This window comes from Haematobia irritans, chromosome 1 (genome assembly GCF_050003625.1).
Source record: "Haematobia irritans isolate KBUSLIRL chromosome 1, ASM5000362v1, whole genome shotgun sequence".
Lineage (NCBI taxonomy): Eukaryota > Metazoa > Arthropoda > Insecta > Diptera > Muscidae > Haematobia > Haematobia irritans.
In genome coordinates, this window is record NC_134397.1 from 115557883 (window position 1) to 115584422 (window position 26540).

The 26540-nt window shown below is 34.7% G+C and overlaps 1 pseudogene; it reads left to right on the forward strand.

Moving 5' to 3' along the window:
• Window positions 1-14962, forward strand: part of LOC142231174 (uncharacterized) — a 44483-nt pseudogene extending 29521 nt beyond the window's left edge.
• The last annotated feature ends 11578 nt before the right edge of the window (window positions 14963-26540 follow it).

Below are 26540 nucleotides of genomic sequence, written 5' to 3' on the forward strand. Positions count from 1 at the left end.
CGCTTTCCTTGGCTCTGTATGTTTCTTTCATTTGACTCATGAGGGTTCTGGTGCTCTTCAATTCTTTGGATATCACGCCTTTTCATCAGGTGTTAGGTAAGAAGATTAGAATTCCTCATGGTTCATGGTCGTTGCATCTAGAATTACAAATTGCAAAATTTCAGTGTTTTCGGGGCTAATAAGCGAAAAGAAGAGAACATTTCTAAAAGAGTTATACGTGCAAAACCTAAGGGGAAAAATCAGACAACTTGAATTCTAATAGAATTTTGGAATTAGTATCTTAAATTGCATTGTCTAGTTACTCTTTCCATAAACACCAGGAATTCATATGAGCATAAAAATTGTCTACGTAGTTAATTTTATCTGGTGATACAATAAAAAATAGGGCAACTCATTTCACCTCTTAACTCAATACACATTGCGCATTGATGTTCGAAGTTTTTAATCGATTTGAAAAATATGTTTTCTCAACACTCATAGAAAAAAGTCTGCCAAAAACAGCAGAGGTCGATGTCTGCTGTTATATTTTTGTACTTCAGGGTCTAACGAACAATTCATGTCACAGTGAAAGTGGTGAATTTAATAAGTCCAATAATATATCGCATGGCATTGTTGAAGGTGGTTTGGAGTTTCCTTTCAGAGTTTGCGTCACAGCCTGCAAAGATCTCAGAACCATAAAGCAGCGTAGGTAAAATGTAGAACCTTACTAAAAGTATTCTGATGTTCAGAGGGGTATAGGTTTGAGACGCTCAAAGATTTTTTACATTGAGTAGGTTTTGCCACATGCAGCGGTGATATGATCCGAACAGGTTAAGTTTTAGTTCAAAGTTACGCTTAAGTTTTTGGCTTTATTAGCAATTTCAATTGTGGAGTCTCCCAGTCGCAGACAGCAGTTGAGGTTTACGGTAGAATTCTTATTTCTAAGAATTATTCCTTTCGGCTAGCTTGTATTTAGTAGTAAAGCATTTATAAACATTTGGTGTAATTTTTATGTAAATATCATGCCCTAACTATTTTAACTTGACTTGTTTATATTCGTGTTGATTTCTTAAAATTTTAATGTGAAAATAGTTTCACAACTGGTGGATCATTTTCATTGTGAGTAACTGTATATTAATACAGCAAATCTAGGATGATATAGATTATTTAAGAATTTATATGATAAAACGTAAAAATGATATGCTTGAGCATATCATTATTATATTTTGACGACGAAACAAATATGTTCCAGATTTAAAGATCATAAATATATTTCACTATAATGGACAAATATATAGGTTTTGAGAAAACAACGTTAGGCTTGCTTTCTTTCAGTACTAGATACCCTAACCCGTGACGGACTAGAACAAACCAGAGTACTCATTCATCGAGGACATGTCCAAAAATGTGCAACACTGGCAACAGCTGTTTAAAACAATCACAGAAAACAAGTGAAATCATTAATTTTTCATGTATAAAAAAATAGTAATAAATGCTGTGATTAGTTATGACACTTTACCATGTTTAATTTCATGTTGTTTGACAAATTATTCACAATAATTTGTTATTGTGGATCGAAGAAACGTCATTGTAACAAAATGCGATCTGGTTATTTAAGGTAGAATTACATACCATGCGTTCAATGCGTCCGATGATTGATGAGTTAAAATTTCTCTTTGAAATCAAAAGCTCAAAAAGTCTGGCGCAAACAGAAAAAAATCAACCCTTCCATCAACGCACGGATCGACGCATGGTGTGTAATGCCAACTTTAGACCAATACGTTTTCAAACATATTTTGTTAATGAAATAAAAAATATAAATGATTGACAATACCAAAAAGTTGGCTTGCTTAAAGCAAAATGTGTTTGGGAGTATATGTTACAGAAGCGATTTGTTTGAGGGTATATTAATTTTTCTACTAAAATTTAAGGAATAATAATTTAACGAATAATAATTTTCTATTACAATTGATGATTTTCGGCTAATATCTATACACTAACAAAAAACTTGACGGGTTCAAAAGACTTTTTTTTACTCTAATAATTTTCTTGTTGATTCCGAGCTAAAGAAGCGGAGAATTTTAAATTTTAGTTTTTCCTACTTGAAGCTAGGAAACAAATTTTAATTTATTAGTTTCTTCAGCTTTTTTCTTCATGTCTTGAAAAAATATTTACGAGTCATTAAAAATTACGCATCCAACATTTTAGGATGCGCACAATACGCACTATTAAGGACAAATTTATTTAAAATAATGAAATTTTGATCAAAATTTTTATAATTTATAATTTTTGCTTCAAAAATTTTCTTTATTTTATTAGGAACCAAGTTTTGGAAAACTGCAACCTTCCGTTAAAGTCGTATGTCTTTAAACTAGGAAAGATTTTCCTTACAGCCAAAAAAATATTTTTGATTTAAAGAAATCGCATTCAAATTAACTGAAGTATTGAATCTTTGAATTTAAGATTCAAACGTTTCAAATATAGGATACCACTTAAAGGGTGATACGGTCAAAATTTGGTCAATATAAACTTGACGAATTTTTTTCAATTTTGCATTTAAAAAACCTGAACACCCCTCATTTTGAAGGTGTGTGTGTGTAGAATGTTGCTCCTATTTTGATTTTGGAATTCACTCTTCAATTGTCAAAATGCCGTCCAAGCAAGAAGAGCAGCGTATCAAAATTTTGCTCGCGCATCGCGAAAATCCGAGCTACTCGCACGCAAAGCTGGCAAAGTCGCTAAAAGTTGCCAAATCAACCGTTACAAATGTAATTAAAGTGTTTGGGGATCGTTTGTCGACAGCCAGGAAGTCTGGATCGGGGTGAAATCGAAAACCGGAAGTCGCTGAGACGACAAAGAGAGTTGCCGGTAGTTTCAATCGAAACCCTAACCTCTCTCTCCGAGATGCCGCAAATAAGCTGGGTGTATCGTCTACAACCCTGCATCGAGCCAAAAAACGAGCCGGACTATCGACTTACAAGAACGTAGTGACTCCAAATCGCGATGATGAACAAAATACGACGGCCAAAGCGCGATCCCGGAGGCTGTACACGACAATGCTGACGAAGTTTGACTGCGTGGTAATGGACGACGAAACCTACGTCAAAGCCGACTACAAGCAGCTTCCGGGACAGGAGTTTTATACGACAAAAGGAAGGGGAAAGGTAGCAGATATTTTCAAGCACATAAAACTGTCAAGGTTCGCAAATAAATATCTGGTTTGGCAAGCCATCTGTACCTGTGGCTTGAAAAGCAGCATTTTCATAGCTTCCGGGACTGTCAACAAAGAAATTTACGTGAAAGAGTGTTTGAATAAACGTCTGCTGCCTTTTCTGAAGAAACACGGTTGTTCTGTACTGTTTTGGCCGGATTTGGCATCTTGCCATTACGGTAAAAAGGCCATGGAGTGGTACGCCGCCAACAACGTACATGTGGTTCCCAAGGACAAGAACCCTCCCAACACGCCAGAGCTCCGCCCAATTGAGAAATACTGGGCTATTGTCAAGCGGAACCTAAAGAAGACCAAAAAACTGCTAAGGACGAGCAGCAGTTCAAGGCAAACTGGCTTTCTGCGGCGAAGAAGGTGGACAAGGTGGCTGTACAAAATCTGATGGCAGGTGTCAAGCGTGAGGCCCGGCAATTCGGATTTGGAAAAGCGAAAGCCTAACTGAATATTTTTCCTGAATTTTATACTAATTGAACTTGAAAAAGAAATTTAATTTGATTTTTTTAATAAACGATTTCACCGATTTACACGCGTTTTCCCTTGACCAAATTTTGACCGTATCACCCTTTATTTTGAAAATTTTGTATCTATGGTTAAAAGTTTTTTTGTTTGGAATTAAGGAAAAATTTTTTACTATGAAGTATCCGTTTTAATGTGGGTTCTTAAACTGACATTTGTATGCAAGTGAATAGCTTTATAATATATCGTATTAAGAGAATGAATATTCCATAACTGTAATGTGAATGAAAATTCCATCTATATCCTTATTTTAAGGATTCTAGATTTAAAACTACATAGGTCCCTACACGGGCGAAAAAGACTGTTTTTCATATGTTTGGGTGTAAAAATTATATGTTTGGAACTCAACTTTTTAAACACAATATTTTTAAGTGCAAGCATATAATGTTCATAAACTAGCATAATATGTTTGGGACATATATGTTAATATGTTAGAACATATTATGTTTGGGACATAAAATGTTTGTAAATATAATATGCTTGGATGCAAACATATATTAATTTAGAAATATACTATAAACATATATGTGTTTAGAAAGAGAGACATAAAGTGTATGCTGGAAGTAAAATAATGAAAGTAACCATTTGGCGCCTTAAAAATATATATACACAAAGAAAATTCCATTAAAGATTGGAAAAATACTATGTGTGAATATAAACAAGTATACATTTACAAATTTGGAGTAAACATATATATGTTGTGATATAAGACCGCCAAAAATTGTATATGCTTAAGTAAAAAGATTAAAATGAGTATTCGGAGAGAAAATTCATTCGGAACCAAGAGAAAAAGACATTAAAAAAAAAAGCATGAGTTTTGTTTATCATTTTCGCATTACGGGCACTTTTTTTTTGTTTCATCAAAACAAATTTGAACGTTGGCATCACGTCGATGTCATAAAAATAAATATTTTGTCAAATAAATATTTTTCGACAAAGACAAGAAAATTTATTAGACATAACTAAGTTTTTTCACTTGTTAAAGAAAATTTTGTAGTTTGAAGAAAAAACTTAAAGTTCAAAATTGCAAGAATGTCTTAAGTGACATACGAAGTTCACGATGGACGCATTTTTGGTAAAATTTACAAATTTAAAGAAATTCTGAACTATTTTGTGGAAGACAGGAATTTAATTAATCTTTATGCTTCATTTGAGTATATTTTTCTCCTCGAGTTTAGTTAATTTAACTAACGTACACAAAAAAATATTAGAGTAAAGAAAACTTTCTCCAAACATAATATTTATATGAACTAAAATAAAGTTAAATTGGCTTTAATGAAATACTTTTTTCGAGTGTAGGACGAGTAAGTCAAAATATTAAAACAAAGGTAATTAAAGGGATCTTCATAAAAACTAACGAAATGGCAGTATACACTGAAAAATAGCATCCCCGGTTCCAAAGATTGTGTCTCTATTTTAAAAATTTTGGTATTGATTCCGAGCCAATGAAGCCGAGAATTCAAGTAAGGATACTTTTAAGACACAATTATCTTTTAAATGTGGGTTTCGTGTATTTGTCTCTATGAAGCAAATTTTATTTTTTCGCTTTTTCAGCTTTTTTCATATGCTATAAAAAGTCCGTTAAAAACAAGATAGTAGAAATTGTGCTATGTTTAAAGTAAAAACGTCTTTAAAATAAAATGTTGAAAAACATGTCCTATTTTTTAACGATTTTTGCATTGTAGTCAAGATGCAAGAATGCAACAAATTTAAACACAATTTCATTAGTTTTAAAGATTTTTTCTGAATTATTAAAGTCAAGTTGACCTTAGTTCAAAATTTTTTCTTTCATGTTATGATACCCATTTTCAAGTCAAATCACTTAATTATAAGGACAACACGACTTCATTGAAAAGTTTATCGACTTTTGAACATGGAAAAAACTTTATATTAGAGAAATGCGTCGTCTAAGCTAAGCAAAATTTGTATTCTTTTTTTAAGAACATGAAATCTTTGGCCACACGACAATATTTTTTTCAGTGTACTCTTTTTAGAGTTGTTACAGTAAAATGAAAACATTGGGAATTAAACAATAAGATCTATAAAAACAAAGTTTAGTTCCTCTTTATTAATAAGTAGTCCAAGAGGAGTTGACGGATACTTTCGAAAATAAAAGCGGACATTGAGTTTGAGTTTTGCCACTAAAATTATTTCTCATAAACTCGCATCGGTAAAACCAGAATAACATTATAACTGTTTTAGGCAAATTGTATTATAACTTGGTGGGGAATGATCCAAGGCAACAATTGAATAAGTTTATTTTCTTTAGAATAAATTATTAAAGAAAGCAAACAATTGTTCACACCTAAATAAATTTATGTGTTGTAAAATTATTGTTTCGAATTTAAATATAATGTGCTTTTGAATGGTTATCGTTAACTTTAGGATTCGATGGAAAAATATTTATATATTACTCGACTTCACATACTTCCTTTGTAAGAGTTTTTTGAATTTCTTCGAAAATTTCAAACTTGTGTACAAAATCCTTTTTTATAACAATTTTTTTATTTTTGCAATAAAAAATAATATATCATTTGAAATCAGTCCATTTCGTTTATATCAAGCACTGTTCTTTTCTGAATTTAAGTCTTTTATAAGACACACTTTACAGTTTCGAAGTAAAAAGTTAATATAGTAGTATGTAATGTTGAACACCTTTTCGGGATATTCCGAACGTATTTGGAGTATACGTAAAAAAATATATGTAAAAAAAAATAAAAAACGGTGTCGGTCGAAGCAGGGATCGAACCCAGGACCCTTGGCATGCAAGGCGGACGTACCAACCACTGCTACACGTCGCCAACAAATGTATGTTTAACAATGTTATGTTGTTAAACAATGTTATGTTTGCATCGGCTCGTGGGCGCCGCAAGCTATGCTATATAAATATGACTTATAACGATAATTATCTCTTGATGACCATAACAGCTACGTAGCCCAGTGGTTAGTATGCTGGCTTACAAACTGTGTGGTCCGCTGTTCGAATCCCCGTCCGGCAAAAGGTAAAATTAAACAAAAAATGTTTGTATTACAGAAAAAGGTGCTAAGAACTAAAAAACTAATGGAATTGAGAAAAATGTGAGGGAATATACAATTAGGCAGAAAAAAAATTTGAGCCCAATCTTCTTTGGGAGAAAATTCTTCTAAGCATATACTATTTTTGGGTTCAAAATGTTTCCAAACATATTATATGTTCACATAATAACATATTTTTTTTTTTTTGAAGACAACGTTATTGAATTTGGATGGAAAAATACATAATGTTTGGAACTTAGACAACCCAATCATATTATATTGTTTAGACCAATATGCTTTCAAACATATTATATATTGGAAGAAATAAAATATATAAATGTTTGGGCAATACCCAAAAATGTATATGCTTGAAGCAAAATGTGTTTGGGAGTATATGTTACAGAAGCGATTTTTTTTGAGGGTGTACAAACATAATCAATTTCACTGGTTGAAAAAAAAAATGAATGAAATTTTCTTTGTGTATATATATTTTTAAGGCGCCAAGTGGTTAATTTCATTCTTTTACTTGCAGCATACTCTCAAGGTCTCTCTTTCATACTCTCAAGGTCTCTCTTTATCGGTTATTTCTAAATTCATATATATTTGCATCCAAGCATATTATAGTTACAAAAATGTTATGTCCAAAACCTAATATGTTCTAACATATTAACATATATGTCCTAAACATGTTGCCATAGTTTATGAACATTATATTCTTGCACTTAAAAATATTGTGTTAAAAAATTTGATTTCCAAACATATAATTTTTACATCCAAACATATAAAAAAAAGTCAACAAACTTAAAGACTATTTATTTAAATAAATTTCTTTAATTTTAAATAATTTTTCAGAATTAGTAAAGTAAAACGAAATTTTTATCCTGTTTTAGGTCCAATCACTAAACCTTAATGAAGAAAAAATACTTCATTGAAATATTTATCAACTTTTGGACAGGGGAAAAACTTTATATGGGAGAAATGTGCCTTCTATGCTAAGCAAAAACGCATTCTTTTTCTAAGGACGTGAAATTTTTGGCCTCACGTCAATATTTCTTTTCAATGTATAAATTTTATATTAATTTCTAAATTAATAAGCTATATTCCAAAATATTTGTGATGTCATATGACATAATAAAATGTTTCTCGAAGGAAAAGTTTTTTCTGCACCACCTCTTTAAATTATCTCTGCAAAAAAATTTGGAAGTTGTTCAGATCCTTTATTTGGCAGTTTGCAACACTAGAATTGCCCTATCCACAAAATATAAAGGGCAATCCTCGTACTCCGACAACCCATACAGAAAGTATGATTTTTTTTGGCTTTAATCACGAAAGTAAGTGATAAAAAAAATTAAAAATTTGTTTCAATAACGGAAAAGATAAAAGTCAACGATTTCTATAAAAAAAATTAATTAATCCAAATAAAATTTTAATTGGTGAGTAATATTATTTTAGGCATATTCATTTTTTTTTAAATTCAATTAAGATTTTATTAGGAAAAATGTTGGTGATAATATTTCTGTCCCCTATTCATCTTTCAATAAGCATTCATATTTTACAACCACATGTTATATCAATATTTCAAATATTCACTTCTCTCTCAATTATATTGAGTCAGCATTTATTTCACTTTGAACGAAGTCCAATGTGTGTGATGAAAAGTTCATAGAGGAGACATATTTTATTTTTTTTTTTTGTTTTGGGAGGTCTATGATAAATAGAATTTACATATGAATAGATACATAAATGAATACTCGAATAAGTGAATGGATGATTAACTGATTACGATTTTATTATTTGTGTTAACAAATAATGTGAACGCTGTGGTTTTTGTGGTTCAACACCAAAAAATTACGCGAACGCATTCAGCCATTCAACGATGGCGGTTGCCGCCTGCCACCAACCATTTTTATTCAGGATCAGCAAAAAATAAAAATTGTGGAAATTTTTATTCCAATGCCATATGAACGGATATGGTATCCTTATCCAACACCACACAATACTCTCTCGTGGCAGTGGTGGTCCTGTAGCCCAAAATGGCGCAGGGAAGTCAGCATTTATGAGCACAAAGAATTGATGATAATTTAAATTTTCTGAATAATAAAATTCAATGAATGCGAATTAATTGAATTTATAATAAATGCGAGCAAGCTGCACACGTATTCGAATGAAATAATTTTATGGAATTTCCTATGCACTGGCCCTTTTGTTTGAACGACGATGTTCAAAAGGTTATATGCTAATGGGAGGGAGAGATAAAGGGTGAGTGAGGAAGATGCCACTGACTTTACACCGATACCCAACAAGAGGGAACAATGCGTAAACTAGCGATAAGATTGCACATTGAAATATTTCATTTGGTAAGGTTTCATCGAAAATTTACTTTTCATTTAAATGACACGTTTCCTCCTCCACCTAAGAACTTTGGTAGAGGCCAACAGCAATAGTTATCCTTTTCCCTGGATTTTTCAATTAATTACATGTGTGACCGACCATTGGTAGTTGGTGGTATTGACCATGTGTGGTTTTTCTATTGCCCTGCTTGCATTGCAGGATAGCTATATGTGATGTTCTCCCATTGTTTTTCTGACTTCAATTGTGAAATTCGCATTTTATCTCCTGGGCAGTGACATTTCATTGGTTTGAAAATAAACAAGAGCAAGTAAATATGGTCGAGAATTTGGAAGGGTCAAATTTTATGTATCGTCATATATATAAATCGGAGAGTCAGAGATTAACTGGGTGTGAGGCTATTCAATATTCATGTCAATAAGATCGGATAAAAAATGATACTCCTGAATTCTTAAGAGATTAAATCTCCAGTAGATACACTCTAAATAAACTTATCAAAGTATTACATGAAAAATGTGACCCAGAACTATCAAAGAGACAATGGAATATATTTTTCAGCAACATCCCACTAGGAAAAATTGAAACTATTTCAACATCAATTAGTGTAACCCGAGTTCGTTCTTTATTTCAATGATAAAGGATATTTCTCTTATTGCCATATCCGAACGACAACATTGCTGATGAAAATAAATCACCGAAACTCAACACCCTGTTCGTCTTAATAATACACGCACAAAATTTGACCTTATAAGAACGATATTGTAGTCTGAGTCATTAAATTTAGTCGAAGTCTAGTTTTCCTTTACGTAAAGTAAAACATATTTGGTTTAAAGAAATAGTCTTTATATTAACTTATTTATTTAATTAATTATTGTGCTCTTTCTTAATAAAATGGAAAATTCTAACAAGCGTGTTTCCGTAAGTTTTGAAAAGATTGAATACTTCTTAGTACGAATGAACTAAAATATTTTTCTATGCCAAGTGTTATTCGTATCTATGATAAGCTTTCTATAATAAATGATGTCAGAATTATCATTTTATAAGGAATTTAATTAAATTTGAAGAAACTTGGTTTTAGTTCGGTTTTTGTTTATTTTTACGAATGCTTTGTTATTAATGAATAAATTTTTCTTGTTCAGTAGTATATTCTTATACCCCGGGAAGAAATCAGTATTAGTAATATTCCACACCTTATACTAGTTAATGAACTACCCTAACTGCCGTTTAAGATTTTTTACTGAAACAAGTAAATTTTATTATTTCACACAAAAATTTAACTTCATGGAAATAAAATAGCTAAACTAAATTTATGAAAATTTTTTCCTTTAGTTTCAAAGGCACTTTTTCCTGGGTGAAAGCTAAATCCACAAAATAGGTTTCGTTTGAACAGTTCTTATCGTAAATCTAAAGAAAATTTAACTATGTTCAAAGACATACATCTTTAAGGGAGCTACGCTAATTTCCAAAATTGTGTCTTAAATGTAACCCGGTCTGTACTAGCGTGACCATATAGTCACACACATTAGACCGCCACTAAATCTTCTCGTATTGATTGCTGATAAACATACCATGGACATTTCAAAATTCGAAAAAAATAATTACTGCAAAATTCGCGTTAATACAAACAATTTGGGAAGCAAAGATTATAAACTTTATTTTAATTAAAATTGCATTATTTTAAAGAAAACTGTCCTTAATATTTTGTAAATTGCGCATCCTAAAATTTAGGTTGCGTAATCTTTAATACCACGTAAATATTTTTTCAGTGTACCAGAAAAAAGATTAATTTGTATTTGGGCATAGTAATTATGATATTGATTCCAAACCGAAGAAGTGGAGAATAGTACCAAGGATTTATTTAAGGCACAATTCACTGTTATATTTGAGGACAAAATGACATATGATCAACAGGATCTTTTTTTAGTTAAAGATGCGAAGACGAATCACTAGATTTTTGGGTTAGTAAGAAACCATTGTATCAGAAACATGTGTCTTCTATGCTAAGCAAAATCAGCAATCGTATTTTAATTCTTTATCCTCAAGACCATATTTTTGTCACTGCACTCAACTAATCTGTCCGAATCACAGTTACGTTATATTTACATTAAATTGCATAGATGTGAAAAATGTCCCGTCTTAGCTTTGGAATCAAAAGTATTGATTCCACTAAGTGGTTCATCTTCAATGCTTGTACGAGCACGTTTAAATTCAACAACACAATTTTTTACTGTTGCATATGATGCGTCTTTTTTGAATACCTGTTTCTATATGAAGGAGTTGCCAGATCGAAACAAAATTTTACACGTGTTCATAACAGAGATGGAAGTTTCCGAAACACTTAATTTTTTTCTGTGCTAGACTAAAAAGTTTCCGAACTGCCCCCGTATATTAACAAGTTTAGTAAAATACAATTGAAATACCCTACTTTATTGCAGACGTTTCAAAGTAAAAAAAAATTGTTGGGGTCAAAAATACTTACGGCCATTTTCATGTAGTTCCGTTAGGCTTTAACTGCCAGTTAACAGACAATAAATTACGAAATATCTTCTCTCCGGTTAACTATAACTCAAAAATTTTCAACAGTTAAGTTCCTAAATAACATATGGAATATATAGGTACAATGACAGATATGTCCATAATACGGTTTAAAAGTTTGTTAGCTAACGTGGCGGTTAAACGACTAATTCTTTAAATCAAAATGTTTTTATTTACTCTAAGGAAAATGTGTCTTAATTCAAAAACACGACTTTAGAGGAGCAAGTTGGTTCCGTCGTGGGTTAAGAATGTTGCTTACTCATCAGTGTCTTGAGGTTTGTCGTGAACTACGAGAAGTTTCGTGAATCATACTAATTGTTGTGTCACGAACATTTTCATGAATCAAGAATATTGTTCGTGAATTGCGAGAATTTAGTGGGCCCCGAATATTTTCGTGAATCACGGGATTTGTGGTGAATCGTGCGTAAGCGGCTTTAAACGATGCTTTAAACGTTCGTGCGTGAGCGTGCACGAGAGTCACTTTTCACTTCTTGAATTTGCGTGAGCGTGAATTCTTGTCCAGATGTCGTGCGTGAGTACGACGTTGCCCACAGGAAACTTTCTCTACCGCTCAAATAAATGGACGTGGCGACTCGAAATATTGGCTAGATACTCCTTAAATGACTTCAACATGATTAAAAGTACAACAAAATTTTAAGCGATACAGATGAAAAGTTGATATCGAAAGAGTTAAATCACTCATCATACAGTCGGATAAAAAAAGTTAAAAAAGTATCTTCATTAGAGAAATTCGGAATTTCGTTCCAGAAACCAGGATTGACAGGTTTTTTAAAAACCAAATCACACAATCGCTAAAACTTAAGACCTTCAATGTGATATCTTTATCACCCTTGCAATTTACTTATACGTATAAACATGAAATAAATAAATAATAAAAACCAAATCGCCTGCCGATTTTATGAAAAGTTCTTCATATACGAAAAATGGCAATGGTCCAAGAAATTTTACGAAAAATATATTTGGAAGGAAATACTTTTACCTAAACTTTATATTTGGTTCGCAACCAAGATTCAAACAAATTGTCTTAAAAAAATTATTTCACAACTGATACAACGTAGTTCAAGCCTCTTATTATATTTGAGATTTATTTCACTCCCTTACCATTACCCTTTGGTGATTCTGTGATGCATGTCGCCCATCGTGCCTGTAGGTAATAGCAAATGTCATTTGAACGCATTTCATGTTTTCACTAGATTGCATTTGGCATTTTAACATTTGAATTCGACTGAGTTTTTTTTTTTAGATTCGAAAGCCACCGTTGTGATAGCGATCATCACTGAACATTGGAGGCGATGAAAATGACAATGACTGTTCTTTGTGGTTTTGATGCTATGGAGGAAAAACAATGAAATCCTGTGAATTCTATGTTGACCAAAGAGTTTCCATGTCACGCATAATCTATTTATGCGCCTTGTGGTTGACGATAACCATGATTCTCATATTTTTTGAAGTTTAAAGATTTCTTTATCAAATAATTGAAAGGGATTAACGAAAGCGTTAACAGAGAATGAAGAAGAGGATACCAGCGTAGATAAAATTGGTACTTTTGGGGGGAAAAATGTGCCTACCAGAAATATTGATTTTAGATCAATCAAACTTGACAAATATTATCCAAAGTGTTTCAGATTTAGATATAGCTCCCATATATCGTCCCCTCAATAAAACAATAGCGTATACGAATATACACCATTATTTTTTTATTGCAGAATAAGAATCTACATAATCGATTCTAGATCTGGTCAAAATTTGATAAAATTCTACTTCCACAAAGTTGGTCAAAATGTCAATTGAAAAAATAGTGTAAAATTTCTCGTTAGAATATGTTCATTAATAATTGCCTAAATGCAGGTATTGTGTTTTATATAGTTGTTCCTCTGAACATAATTTCTAAGAAAAATAGTGTATAAAAAGTATACACAATTTTTATTATTCAAAACAAGACGGACGAAGAAGATTTCTCCGCAGGATCTTCGGACGAATATGTTGCAGATACAGACGAAGAGGCAGAATCAGGCGCTGAGTCGAAAGCATATGAATCAGATAAAGTTACTGCGGCAAGGGAATAGTACCCTGAAGTAGACCAAGACATGGGGAGTCCAATTGCAGACGTAATTAATAACGAGGAGGCTGAGCTCAAGACACCTACTCGCAAGAGGAAGGTAAATCCGTATGGAACGATTTGTGTTATTCATGGTTAGTCTTATACATTTACGGTAAATTAAATGTTGCAGATGTATACGCATGCATGGATGCAAAATAATAGGACGAAGAAAAAGCGGTCCGGAAAACTTAACTATGGCTCTTGTTGGTGGAGCCAAGACTCTAAGATACAATCTGAGGTCTAAACAAGTATGCAAGCAATTCTTTCTGAAAACACTTAATATATTAACAAAACTCAATGTCGTGAAGTTATAGATAAACGAGGGCACCATGGGCATCATAAAAAAATGGATGAAGAACCAAGGAGAATAATTAAGGACCATATTGAATCGTTTCCGGCTGCGGAGAGCCACTATACTCGATCGAAATCAAAACCCTTGCTTCTAATTTAAACATTTCAAAAATGTTTCAACTCTTTAATGCAAAGCATGAGACCAATTCCATTAAGGAAAATGTATACAGGCGTATTTTCTGCAATGAATATAACTATAGCTTTCATAAGCCGAAGAAGGATACATGTTCCACGTGCGAACGATATCGTAACTCTGACAACAAGGAGATTATGCAGGAAGCATTTGATGAACATATTCAGAATAAGAAGAGAGCTAGAGAGCAAAAGGAGGCCGATAAAGAAGAGGCAAAAAGTAATAGTAAATTGAGGGTATATACTTTTGACTTACAATCTATTTTAACAAACTCATGCAGCAATGTAATCTCATTGTATTATTCAAGGAAGTTTGCCAGTTTTAACAATACATTTTTCGATCTTGCCTCGAAGGAAGGCTACTGTTTCTTGTGCGATGAAACGCAGGGACATAGAGGTTCGGACGAGATTGGGACCACAATTATAAAAATGTTGAGCTTATTGACGAAAATGTAGCGGATGTAATTTTGTATTGTGATTGTTGTGGTGGGCAGAATAGGAGTCGCTATATTGCAGCGCTTCTATTATACGCAATTCGTAACTTTAATTTAAATACTGTCACGATTAAGTATTTAGAAAGCGGCCACACACAAATGGAGGCCGATTGTATGCACTCAACAATTGAATGTGCCAAGCGAAATATATCTATCTACTCTCCCGTAGGAATGATCAACAATTTTGCGAAGAAAACAACCATACATTGTGGAAAGAATGTTCTGGAGCGACATTTATAATATTGTTACGAATTTGATAATTATAGATATAAGTTTATTTAAATTAGTTTCCGTTAATTTAAAATTTCAAATTGTAACGATAAAATTTTGCTATCACTTGTTGGAATCATCTATTCATTTTCTAGTATTTTCCTGAATTTCTTTTATGTTCTTTTGTTTGCTTACCGAAATGTTAGTTCTTACTCTCTCATAGAATAGCAACCCCTTTGCTTTGTTATTCTGCATTCTCATTTCATCTCATTGTCTATTGTCATTGTTGTTGTAGTAATGCGAGCATATATCTATGTGAGTGTGTATGTGTTTGGCAGCCACCAGACGAATAACTTAATGGTCGTAGATCCTTCTAGCATTGTCTAAGAATGTTCTGGCGTTGCCAGAATATTGTAGTGCTACCAGAATGTTCTCGTATTGCCACACCGTCATATATAAAAGCGCTCGCATGCTGCTAACGAGTCAGTCTTAATTAAAGCGTCAAACGAATAACTTCAGTGTGAACGAATTGTAAAGTGTGAAGTCATAGTAAATAAATTGTAGATTGTCGTTATTTAAAAGAACTGTGTTTTAGTTGTCGGGTAATTAAAAACGCCTAAATATAAAAACGTAACAATTGGTGTCGGAAGTGAAATAACGAAAAAAAATCTACAATGAAGTTTAATGAGCTTCGTGTGGAAGACTTAAAAAAGGAATTGAGCAAACTGGAGCTGCCGACAACAGGCAATAAGGCCCAGCTTCAAAAGCGTCTACTGGAAGAGTTTGAACGGCGTAATATGGACATTGCGACGCATGAGTTTGATTATAAGGAAGACATTGATGAATCAATACTCGTCAATACAAGCAGTGTAGAAACTCCATCTGTGGCTTCGAGTGTTGTGGATTACACATCAATGCTCAATGTTTTGAGCAAAATGATGGAAGAAAACTCTAGAAAAATCATGGATGAGAATTCTAGAAAAATGGAAGAAAATTCTAGAAAAATGGAAGCAAGTTCTAGAAAATTGGAAGAAAAATTCGACGAAAATTCTAGAATTCTCAACGAAAAATTACAACAAATTTCTGAAGGCATGGAGAAACGTGTGGGCCATATAGAAAATCAAATTGTGGAATTGGATAAGAAAGTTCTTTCCGTGGATGAGAAAATTATGGTTCATGATGAGAAGTTTCTGCACATCGAGAAAAAAATTTCAGAACTGGAAATTAAAGGTGGTCCAGTGCGCCTCATCGAGGGCTCAAAAATCAAAACTCCTGTTTTCGATGGCTCAACGTCATTTGATGTCTTCAAATTCCAATTCGAAATGGTTGCTTGTAGAAATTTGTGGAATGACGATGATAAAGCAATTGAACTTCTATTGGCATTAAAGGGCAATGCTGATGATGTGATACAAAGCATTCCCGCTGCTTCTAGAAATAACTATAATGAAGTAATAGCGGCACTTCAACGCAAGTATGGTGGAGAGCACAAGCAGGACATCTTCAGAATGGAATTGAGAGGAAGAATCCAGAAATCGAATGAAACCCTACAAGACTTCGCAACAGAAGTTGAGCGGCTAGTGCTTTTGGCATACCCTGGAGAGAATCATCCTCTTATAGATCGTATCAAGATTGAGACTTTTGTGAATGGCATTCGAGACCCTGAGATAAAATGTGCAACATATGCCGCACAAAAAGCTACATTCACAGAAACAGTAACATTTGCACTTGTACAAGAGACTGCGAGATTGCTGGCACGGCCTCAAATTCACAAAGTACGCAGAGTAGAGACCGAGTGTGAAGAATCGAAATCGGTCATTGAATTGGTAAAAGAGGCTCTAAAGCAGATAATGCAAGAAATGAAGCAGCAAGCAAATAAATCTAGAATGAAATGCTATAACTGTGATAAGGCTGGACATCTTTCCCGGGAATGTAAAGCGTGGCGTAAAACGTCGGGGTCAATCTCGCCATCTCCATTAAACAATAATCAGAAGAAGGCGACCACAAAGCCAAGCGACTCAAATTCAAATTTTGCGGATAATAGAAAAGGTGGCAAACAAGTTATTGATCAAGCCTTGACACGACGGCATTGCAATGTAGAAAACAGACGCTACTCGAAGGCTGAACCAAAGGAGACAGTTGTAAATGTCAGGCAGTTACACATCGAATCTGGCACAGACTGGTCAACAGAGCAACGTAAAGATCCCATTCTGAGAAAAATTATTTCGGCAAAACAAGAAAATAAGAAACCCAGCAAGCAAGACATCGCAGCCGAAAGTCCACTTATGAAAGCATACTGGGATCAATGGGATAGTTTAGTTCTAGTCAATGGATCCCTGCAACGTAAATGGGAAAGCGAAGATGGCAAGAGCAGCCGAAATTTGATCATCGTTCCAGATTCCAAAATAAGAGACGTTTTGGCGGAGTTCCATAATGGTCCCAGTGGAGGTCATCTGGGAATAACCAAAACCGCCGAGAAAGTGAAGCAACGATTCTACTGGGTTGGATGCCAGAAATCAATTGCTGAATGGGTAGCCAATTGCGAGAAGTGCATGAAGGCGAAAGGTCCAACAAGGAAAAGTCGAGGTCCTATGCAAGAATATAGACCAGGAGCCCCGTTTGAAAGAATAGCAATGGACGTGGCAGGCCCTTTCCCAGTAAGTGATTCTGGAAACCGTTATGTCCTTGTGGTCATGGATTACTTCAGCAAATGGCCGGAGGTGTATGCAATTCCAAACCAAGAGGCAAAAACGATTGTGGATGTTGTCAACAAAAACTGGATATGTCGCTACGGTGTGCCGTCCGAGATTCACTCAGACCAGGGAAGAAATTTTGAATCGGCCATATTCAAAGAGATGTGTGAATCCCTTGGTATCAAGAAAACGAGGACTACACCATTACATCCACAATCCGATGGCATGGTAGAAAGGTTTAATCGCACTCTGGAGGAACATCTTCGAAAAGTAGTGGACAACGGCCAGAGGGACTGGGACGAGCATATACCAAAGTTTTTGCTGTCGTATAGATCTGCCATTCATGATTCCACCTCTCGAACACCGGCCAATGTTCTATTCGGAACTGAGTTGAAGTTGCCTGGAGATCTGATATTCGGCGCTAAACCTAATGAGCTCGCCATGGAAAAAAAACAGAAACGACATCCCAAACACTTTCGGTGAAGTTCACGAATCAGTGCGCAACAAAATAAAAATGGTCAGCAACAGAATGAAGGCGAGATACGATCGTGCTGTAAATACTGAGGGCTTCCAAGAAGAAGAATTGGTTCTGCTGTTTAACCCGCAACGAAAGAAAGGATTGTGTCCTAAACTGCAAACACAGTGGGAAGGCCCATACAAAGTCATCAAGAAGATCAATGATGTTGTATACCGGATTCAGAAGGACGACAGCCCTAGATCAAAGATGAAAGTTGTACATCTGGAACGATTGGCTCCTTACGGAACAGGTTCTGTGCCTGTTCGGGACGAACAGGCTTAAGCGGGAGGCAGTGTTACGAATTTGACAATTATAGATATAAGTTTATTTAAATTAGTTTCCGTTAATTTAAAATTTCAAATTGTAACGATAAAATTTTGCTATCACTTGTTGGAATCATCTATTCATTTTCTAGTATTTTCCTGAATTTCTTTTATGTTCTTTTGTTTGCTTACCGAAATGTTAGTTCTTACTCTCTCATAGAATAGCAACCCCTTTGCTTTGTTATTCTGCATTCTCATTTCATCTCATTGTCTATTGTCATTGTTGTTGTAGTAATGCGAGCATATATCTATGTGAGTGTGTATGTGTTTGGCAGCCACCAGACGAATAACTTAATGGTCGTAGATCCTTCTAGCATTGTCTAAGAATGTTCTGGCGTTGCCAGAATATTGTAGTGCTACCAGAATGTTCTCGTATTGCCACACCGTCATATATAAAAGCGCTCGCATGCTGCTAACGAGTCAGTCTTAATTAAAGCGTCAAACGAATAACTTCAGTGTGAACGAATTGTAAAGTGTGAAGTCATAGTAAATAAATTGTAGATTGTCGTTATTTAAAAGAACTGTGTTTTAGTTGTCGGGTAATTAAAAACGCCTAAATATAAAAACGTAACAATTGGTGTCGGAAGTGAAATAACGAAAAAAAATCTACAATGAAGTTTAATGAGCTTCGTGTGGAAGACTTAAAAAAGGAATTGAGCAAACTGGAGCTGCCGACAACAGGCAATAAGGCCCAGCTTCAAAAGCGTCTACTGGAAGAGTTTGAACGGCGTAATATGGACATTGCGACGCATGAGTTTGATTATAAGGAAGACATTGATGAATCAATACTCGTCAATACAAGCAGTGTAGAAACTCCATCTGTGGCTTCGAGTGTTGTGGATTACACATCAATGCTCAATGTTTTGAGCAAAATGATGGAAGAAAACTCTAGAAAAATCATGGATGAGAATTCTAGAAAAATGGAAGAAAATTCTAGAAAAATGGAAGCAAGTTCTAGAAAATTGGAAGAAAAATTCGACGAAAATTCTAGAATTCTCAACGAAAAATTACAACAAATTTCTGAAGGCATGGAGAAACGTGTGGGCCATATAGAAAATCAAATTGTGGAATTGGATAAGAAAGTTCTTTCCGTGGATGAGAAAATTATGGTTCATGATGAGAAGTTTCTGCACATCGAGAAAAAAATTTCAGAACTGGAAATTAAAGGTGGTCCAGTGCGCCTCATCGAGGGCTCAAAAATCAAAACTCCTGTTTTCGATGGCTCAACGTCATTTGATGTCTTCAAATTCCAATTCGAAATGGTTGCTTGTAGAAATTTGTGGAATGACGATGATAAAGCAATTGAACTTCTATTGGCATTAAAGGGCAATGCTGATGATGTGATACAAAGCATTCCCGCTGCTTCTAGAAATAACTATAATGAAGTAATAGCGGCACTTCAACGCAAGTATGGTGGAGAGCACAAGCAGGACATCTTCAGAATGGAATTGAGAGGAAGAATCCAGAAATCGAATGAAACCCTACAAGACTTCGCAACAGAAGTTGAGCGGCTAGTGCTTTTGGCATACCCTGGAGAGAATCATCCTCTTATAGATCGTATCAAGATTGAGACTTTTGTGAATGGCATTCGAGACCCTGAGATAAAATGTGCAACATATGCCGCACAAAAAGCTACATTCACAGAAACAGTAACATTTGCACTTGTACAAGAGACTGCGAGATTGCTGGCACGGCCTCAAATTCACAAAGTACGCAGAGTAGAGACCGAGTGTGAAGAATCGAAATCGGTCATTGAATTGGTAAAAGAGGCTCTAAAGCAGATAATGCAAGAAATGAAGCAGCAAGCAAATAAATCTAGAATGAAATGCTATAACTGTGATAAGGCTGGACATCTTTCCCGGGAATGTAAAGCGTGGCGTAAAACGTCGGGGTCAATCTCGCCATCTCCATTAAACAATAATCAGAAGAAGGCGACCACAAAGCCAAGCGACTCAAATTCAAATTTTGCGGATAATAGAAAAGGTGGCAAACAAGTTATTGATCAAGCCTTGACACGACGGCATTGCAATGTAGAAAACAGACGCTACTCGAAGGCTGAACCAAAGGAGACAGTTGTAAATGTCAGGCAGTTACACATCGAATCTGGCACAGACTGGTCAACAGAGCAACGTAAAGATCCCATTCTGAGAAAAATTATTTCGGCAAAACAAGAAAATAAGAAACCCAGCAAGCAAGACATCGCAGCCGAAAGTCCACTTATGAAAGCATACTGGGATCAATGGGATAGTTTAGTTCTAGTCAATGGATCCCTGCAACGTAAATGGGAAAGCGAAGATGGCAAGAGCAGCCGAAATTTGATCATCGTTCCAGATTCCAAAATAAGAGACGTTTTGGCGGAGTTCCATAATGGTCCCAGTGGAGGTCATCTGGGAATAACCAAAACCGCCGAGAAAGTGAAGCAACGATTCTACTGGGTTGGATGCCAGAAATCAATTGCTGAATGGGTAGCCAATTGCGAGAAGTGCATGAAGGCGAAAGGTCCAACAAGGAAAAGTCGAGGTCCTATGCAAGAATATAGACCAGGAGCCCCGTTTGAAAGAATAGCAATGGACGTGGCAGGCCCTTTCCCAGTAAGTGATTCTGGAAACCGTTATGTCCTTGTGGTCATGGATTACTTCAGCAAATGGCCGGAGGTGTATGCAATTCCAAACCAAGAGGCAAAAACGATTGTGGATGTTGTCAACAAAAACTGGATATGTCGCTACGGTGTGCCGTCCGAGATTCACTCAGACCAGGGAAGAAATTTTGAATCGGCCATATTCAAAGAGATGTGTGAATCCCTTGGTATCAAGAAAACGAGGACTACACCATTACATCCACAATCCGATGGCATGGTAGAAAGGTTTAATCGCACTCTGGAGGAACATCTTCGAAAAGTAGTGGACAACGGCCAGAGGGACTGGGACGAGCATATACCAAAGTTTTTGCTGTCGTATAGATCTGCCATTCATGATTCCACCTCTCGAACACCGGCCAATGTTCTATTCGGAACTGAGTTGAAGTTGCCTGGAGATCTGATATTCGGCGCTAAACCTAATGAGCTCGCCATGGAAAAAAAACAGAAACGACATCCCAAACACTTTCGGTGAAGTTCACGAATCAGTGCGCAACAAAATAAAAATGGTCAGCAACAGAATGAAGGCGAGATACGATCGTGCTGTAAATACTGAGGGCTTCCAAGAAGAAGAATTGGTTCTGCTGTTTAACCCGCAACGAAAGAAAGGATTGTGTCCTAAACTGCAAACACAGTGGGAAGGCCCATACAAAGTCATCAAGAAGATCAATGATGTTGTATACCGGATTCAGAAGGACGACAGCCCTAGATCAAAGATGAAAGTTGTACATCTGGAACGATTGGCTCCTTACGGAACAGGTTCTGTGCCTGTTCGGGACGAACAGGCTTAAGCGGGAGGCAGTGTTACGAATTTGACAATTATAGATATAAGTTTATTTAAATTAGTTTCCGTTAATTTAAAATTTCAAATTGTAACGATAAAATTTTGCTATCACTTGTTGGAATCATCTATTCATTTTCTAGTATTTTCCTGAATTTCTTTTATGTTCTTTTGTTTGCTTACCGAAATGTTAGTTCTTACTCTCTCATAGAATAGCAACCCCTTTGCTTTGTTATTCTGCATTCTCATTTCATCTCATTGTCTATTGTCATTGTTGTTGTAGTAATGCGAGCATATATCTATGTGAGTGTGTATGTGTTTGGCAGCCACCAGACGAATAACTTAATGGTCGTAGATCCTTCTAGCATTGTCTAAGAATGTTCTGGCGTTGCCAGAATATTGTAGTGCTACCAGAATGTTCTCGTATTGCCACACCGTCATATATAAAAGCGCTCGCATGCTGCTAACGAGTCAGTCTTAATTAAAGCGTCAAACGAATAACTTCAGTGTGAACGAATTGTAAAGTGTGAAGTCATAGTAAATAAATTGTAGATTGTCGTTATTTAAAAGAACTGTGTTTTAGTTGTCGGGTAATTAAAAACGCCTAAATATAAAAACGTAACAATATCAAGGAATGGTTCAGCAGATTAGGGCACACTTTCAAAAAGAATAACAGAAATGACTCAGTGAATTGGTTGAAAATTAAGCAAATTAAAGTGGAGAAAGTCAATCCTCATTTGCTGCTCTACAAAGAAAAATGGGACTCCGATTGGCAAACAATTGACTTAATGGAAGGAAAAAGAAAAAAATCAACTAATAATAACTGTTATACTCGAAAATTGTGCTCTAAATTTAAGCAACAGCTTACCATATCGTCTTTACAACGATCTCAAGGGGCTGTGCACCAAAAATATAATTCCCAAAGAATTTCATTCCTTTTATCTTAGTCTTCAGCCTGGAGGAAATCGAAATTGCTTGGATGAGCCTGATGCAGAGTAATATATTCCCGAAGGTGAATATTAATTAATATTGCCTTTCATTCGTGTATTTTTTTTTTAATTTTAATTGAATTGCTCTGTAGTCAACGTGTTATTGAATTTCCAAAAATGACTGAATTATAAATAAAATGGATTATTAGTACAAATACTTTGTTTTATTGCATGAACATTCGTCCGGCAAATTAAAATACTTCATGATAAATGGCGCAAAAAAATTACATAAAATAGTGTATACCATACAAAATAAAATAGTGTATACTGATTTTCATATAGATTCTAAAATAAATAAAGTAGCCTATGTGATATCATGGTATTTTGAATGTTATTTAATTGCAATTAATGCACTTATAGATTAGTAGAATATCATCTACCAATGGTCTGATTATTCCACCACATAGTTAAGTTACAAGAAGTTGAAAACACCTATAATTTTCTGAAATATGACGGTTTTCCCAAAAGTATATTTTTACAAAACCTTCAAACTCGATTTTCTCGAAACGACCAAAAAATTATACACTATTGTTTCATTGAGGGGACGATATATGCATCGCTCGATTTTCCCAAAGTTTGCCATAATACTCTTATTTATTAACCAACGTCATTAATATGAAATTTTTATGTATTAGACGATCTATTTACATGTAGTTTATACATAAATACATGTAGCTTATCATAAATATAATGGCCGATTTGCACAAATTTGAATTTATTACCTAAACTAATTGAGCGATTTCCTCTTTTTTTTAATAATGGAAGCAATATTAGTGGCATACAAACTCTGTAGGTTCAGAATCAACTATAGCACCAAGTATCAGACATTTCTGTTCAGATTGTGATAAAACTCCCATAACTATGTACCCCTTAATGTTCTTACATATGGAAACGCGGGTTATCTACCAATCCAATACCATTCATACTAGAAGTGTGCGCGTGAGTGAAATTTCACTCACGCTCAAGCACATTCACGAAATCAACTCACGCACGCTCACGCACGATAAATGTCGTAGCCACTCACACTCGCGCACATTCACGAAATGAAAAGCAGTAATCACGCACGCTCACGCACGACCTACTTTTTCAAACTCACGTTCACGCACGATTCACGACAATTCACGTGACTCACGACAAATTCACTAGACTCACGACCAGAGAATGAATCCGAGCCATTTTTGTCGGCGGCGGCTGACACGAAATTTTTGCCATTCGGCGGCGGACAAATATCCATTATAAAATCAAATTGAAGTTGCTCGAATAGTAATGAGATTAGTTGTACAACCAATCGTACAATCAAATTTACATTTCATTAAAATTTTCTGAGCTAAATTTTTGTAAAATTATTATAGCATTTTGAAATTGATTGTTTGTGGGTGGAAGATTAAAAATTTTGGAAAAAAATTCGACAATTATACATACATTCTTCTGATTTAAATCGATATTTTTGATTAATTGGCCGTTAAATTTGAGTCGAGATGAGTCGACGGCGGCGGCGTCGACTGGCAATAAATGGTCGGCGCGACTTGGCGGCTTCATTCTCTGTTCACGACATTTTCAACCGGGAATAAGCAAGGGTAACAAAATTCATAAATAAAATATAGTTCGACAGCTAAATCAGTCGTAGTTAACATACGAGTAAGAATTAAATCTTTTATTCACGCACATTCACGAACCGATTTTATTACTCACGCACGACATATTTGTGTTAGTCCCATTTACGCACATTCACGGGAGTTGCTTCAGATTTTATTCATGACTCACGTCATTCACGCGTGAATCACGCGTGTCACGACAATTTCGTGTAACGCGACACCTCTAACTCATACCCCACAAACAATGTTTACTACTTCAGTAGGCGTGGTTTAGGGTATGATATAGTCGGCCCTGCCCGACTTTCTACTTTACACACTTCACTGTTAGAAAAATATGTTTTTCATATGTTCCGATATAAACAAAATGTGTTTCGGGCACAATTTTTAAACACAATATATTTAAGTACAATCATGTAATGTTCCTAAACTAGCACAAAATGTTTGGGACACATATGTTAATATGTTAGAATATATTATGTTTGGGGCATGGATGTTTCATAAAAATAATCTGTGTGAATGTAAACATATATACATTTACAAATTTCGAGTAAACATATATATGTTGTGATACTTTGTTCAGAGAGAGCGACAGAGAGAGATGGACTGCTTAGTATAGAGAAAGAAATAGAGATGGAAACCGGGAGGGTTGAATAAAAAGATATCAACATAACACAGCGAGAGAATGAAATGAGAGCAATTTCTGTGAAACCGCTTGTATGTTGTTTCGGAAAACTGTTTCATGATAAGGCCAAAAATTTAATATGCTTAAGTCTAAATATTATTTAATTTGAATATTAGAAGGAGTATTCGGAATAAAGAGAATAGACATTCGGAACCAAGAGAATAGACATTTGAAAAAAAACCGACATATTTGTATTACAGAAAAAGATGCGAAGAACTAAAAAATTTCGTGGAAGTGAAAATTATGTGAGGGAATGAACACAATCTTCTTTGGGGAATTCTTCCAAGCATATACTATTTTTGGACTCAAAATGCTTCCAAACATATAATATGCTCACATAAAACAAACATATTAATGTTTCGGCGGTATCAAATAATATATGTGCTTCCTGCAAAATATGTTTGGAACATATGTTAGAGAAGCGATTTGTTTTTGAGGGTGTTGTTATTAATTAATATTACTTTTAGAAACTGGCTTGTTACTCTTACAACGTTCCCGTTAATCATCTCTTGAAGAAACGATGAGATAATAAATTGATTATGCACGCAAAATAAATACTTTCCAAGCGAAATTTTAGAACAACGAGCCTGGTTTTGAAATTTCTCTCTCACTGCCACACGACTTTTTTTTTATCTCCCGCCACTTTCTCATCAGTACTATGAAGAATGTAGAGTCAAATATCAGATTTCATGAATTATTTTGCCATTGTACCTTTTGCCTGGTACAAATTTATTTTTTACAATAATTTTTTGGGGTGACGAAGTTTATAAGATTTCACTGTATATGCTATTCTGAACGAACTTCCGGTCGGTATATATATTTCTGTATCTGTGAAATTCATTTCACAGATACAGAAAACTATATCTATATCAATTATAATTTACATGATTCAACAATTTTTTTTAAATAAAAAATTAATTGAAACAATTAACTTTTATACCCACCATCATAGAATGGTGGTGATGGGGGTATACTAATGGTGTTTTCTTTTCTGAAAAAAGTGATTTGCCTTTATTTTGTCTGTACAGAATGCACATTTTTAAATGTTGCAAGCAACCTAAAAATGTTGCAAGCAACCTAAAAAATATTTCAGCGGGCAAAAAAGAATTCAAAGGAGCAAACAGGGCTCCTTTCTATGAGTGGCACTACGAGGACGGCTCGGAAAATTGTTAGCCTATCAATTAAAGAGAATAGTTAGGTTTTCAAAAATATTTTTATTTATTGTTGTTTTTGATCTCAGTTAAAAACCATGCATTGACTAAACTACAAGTGTAGCTTAACCAACAGAGGAAAAGTATGCTTGTCAAATTTATTTGGGCAAAGCCCTAAAGACTGCAAGATGGTTGGATGTACAGCTGTTTCGGAATTACCACATTCCTTATCAGCATCCTCTACT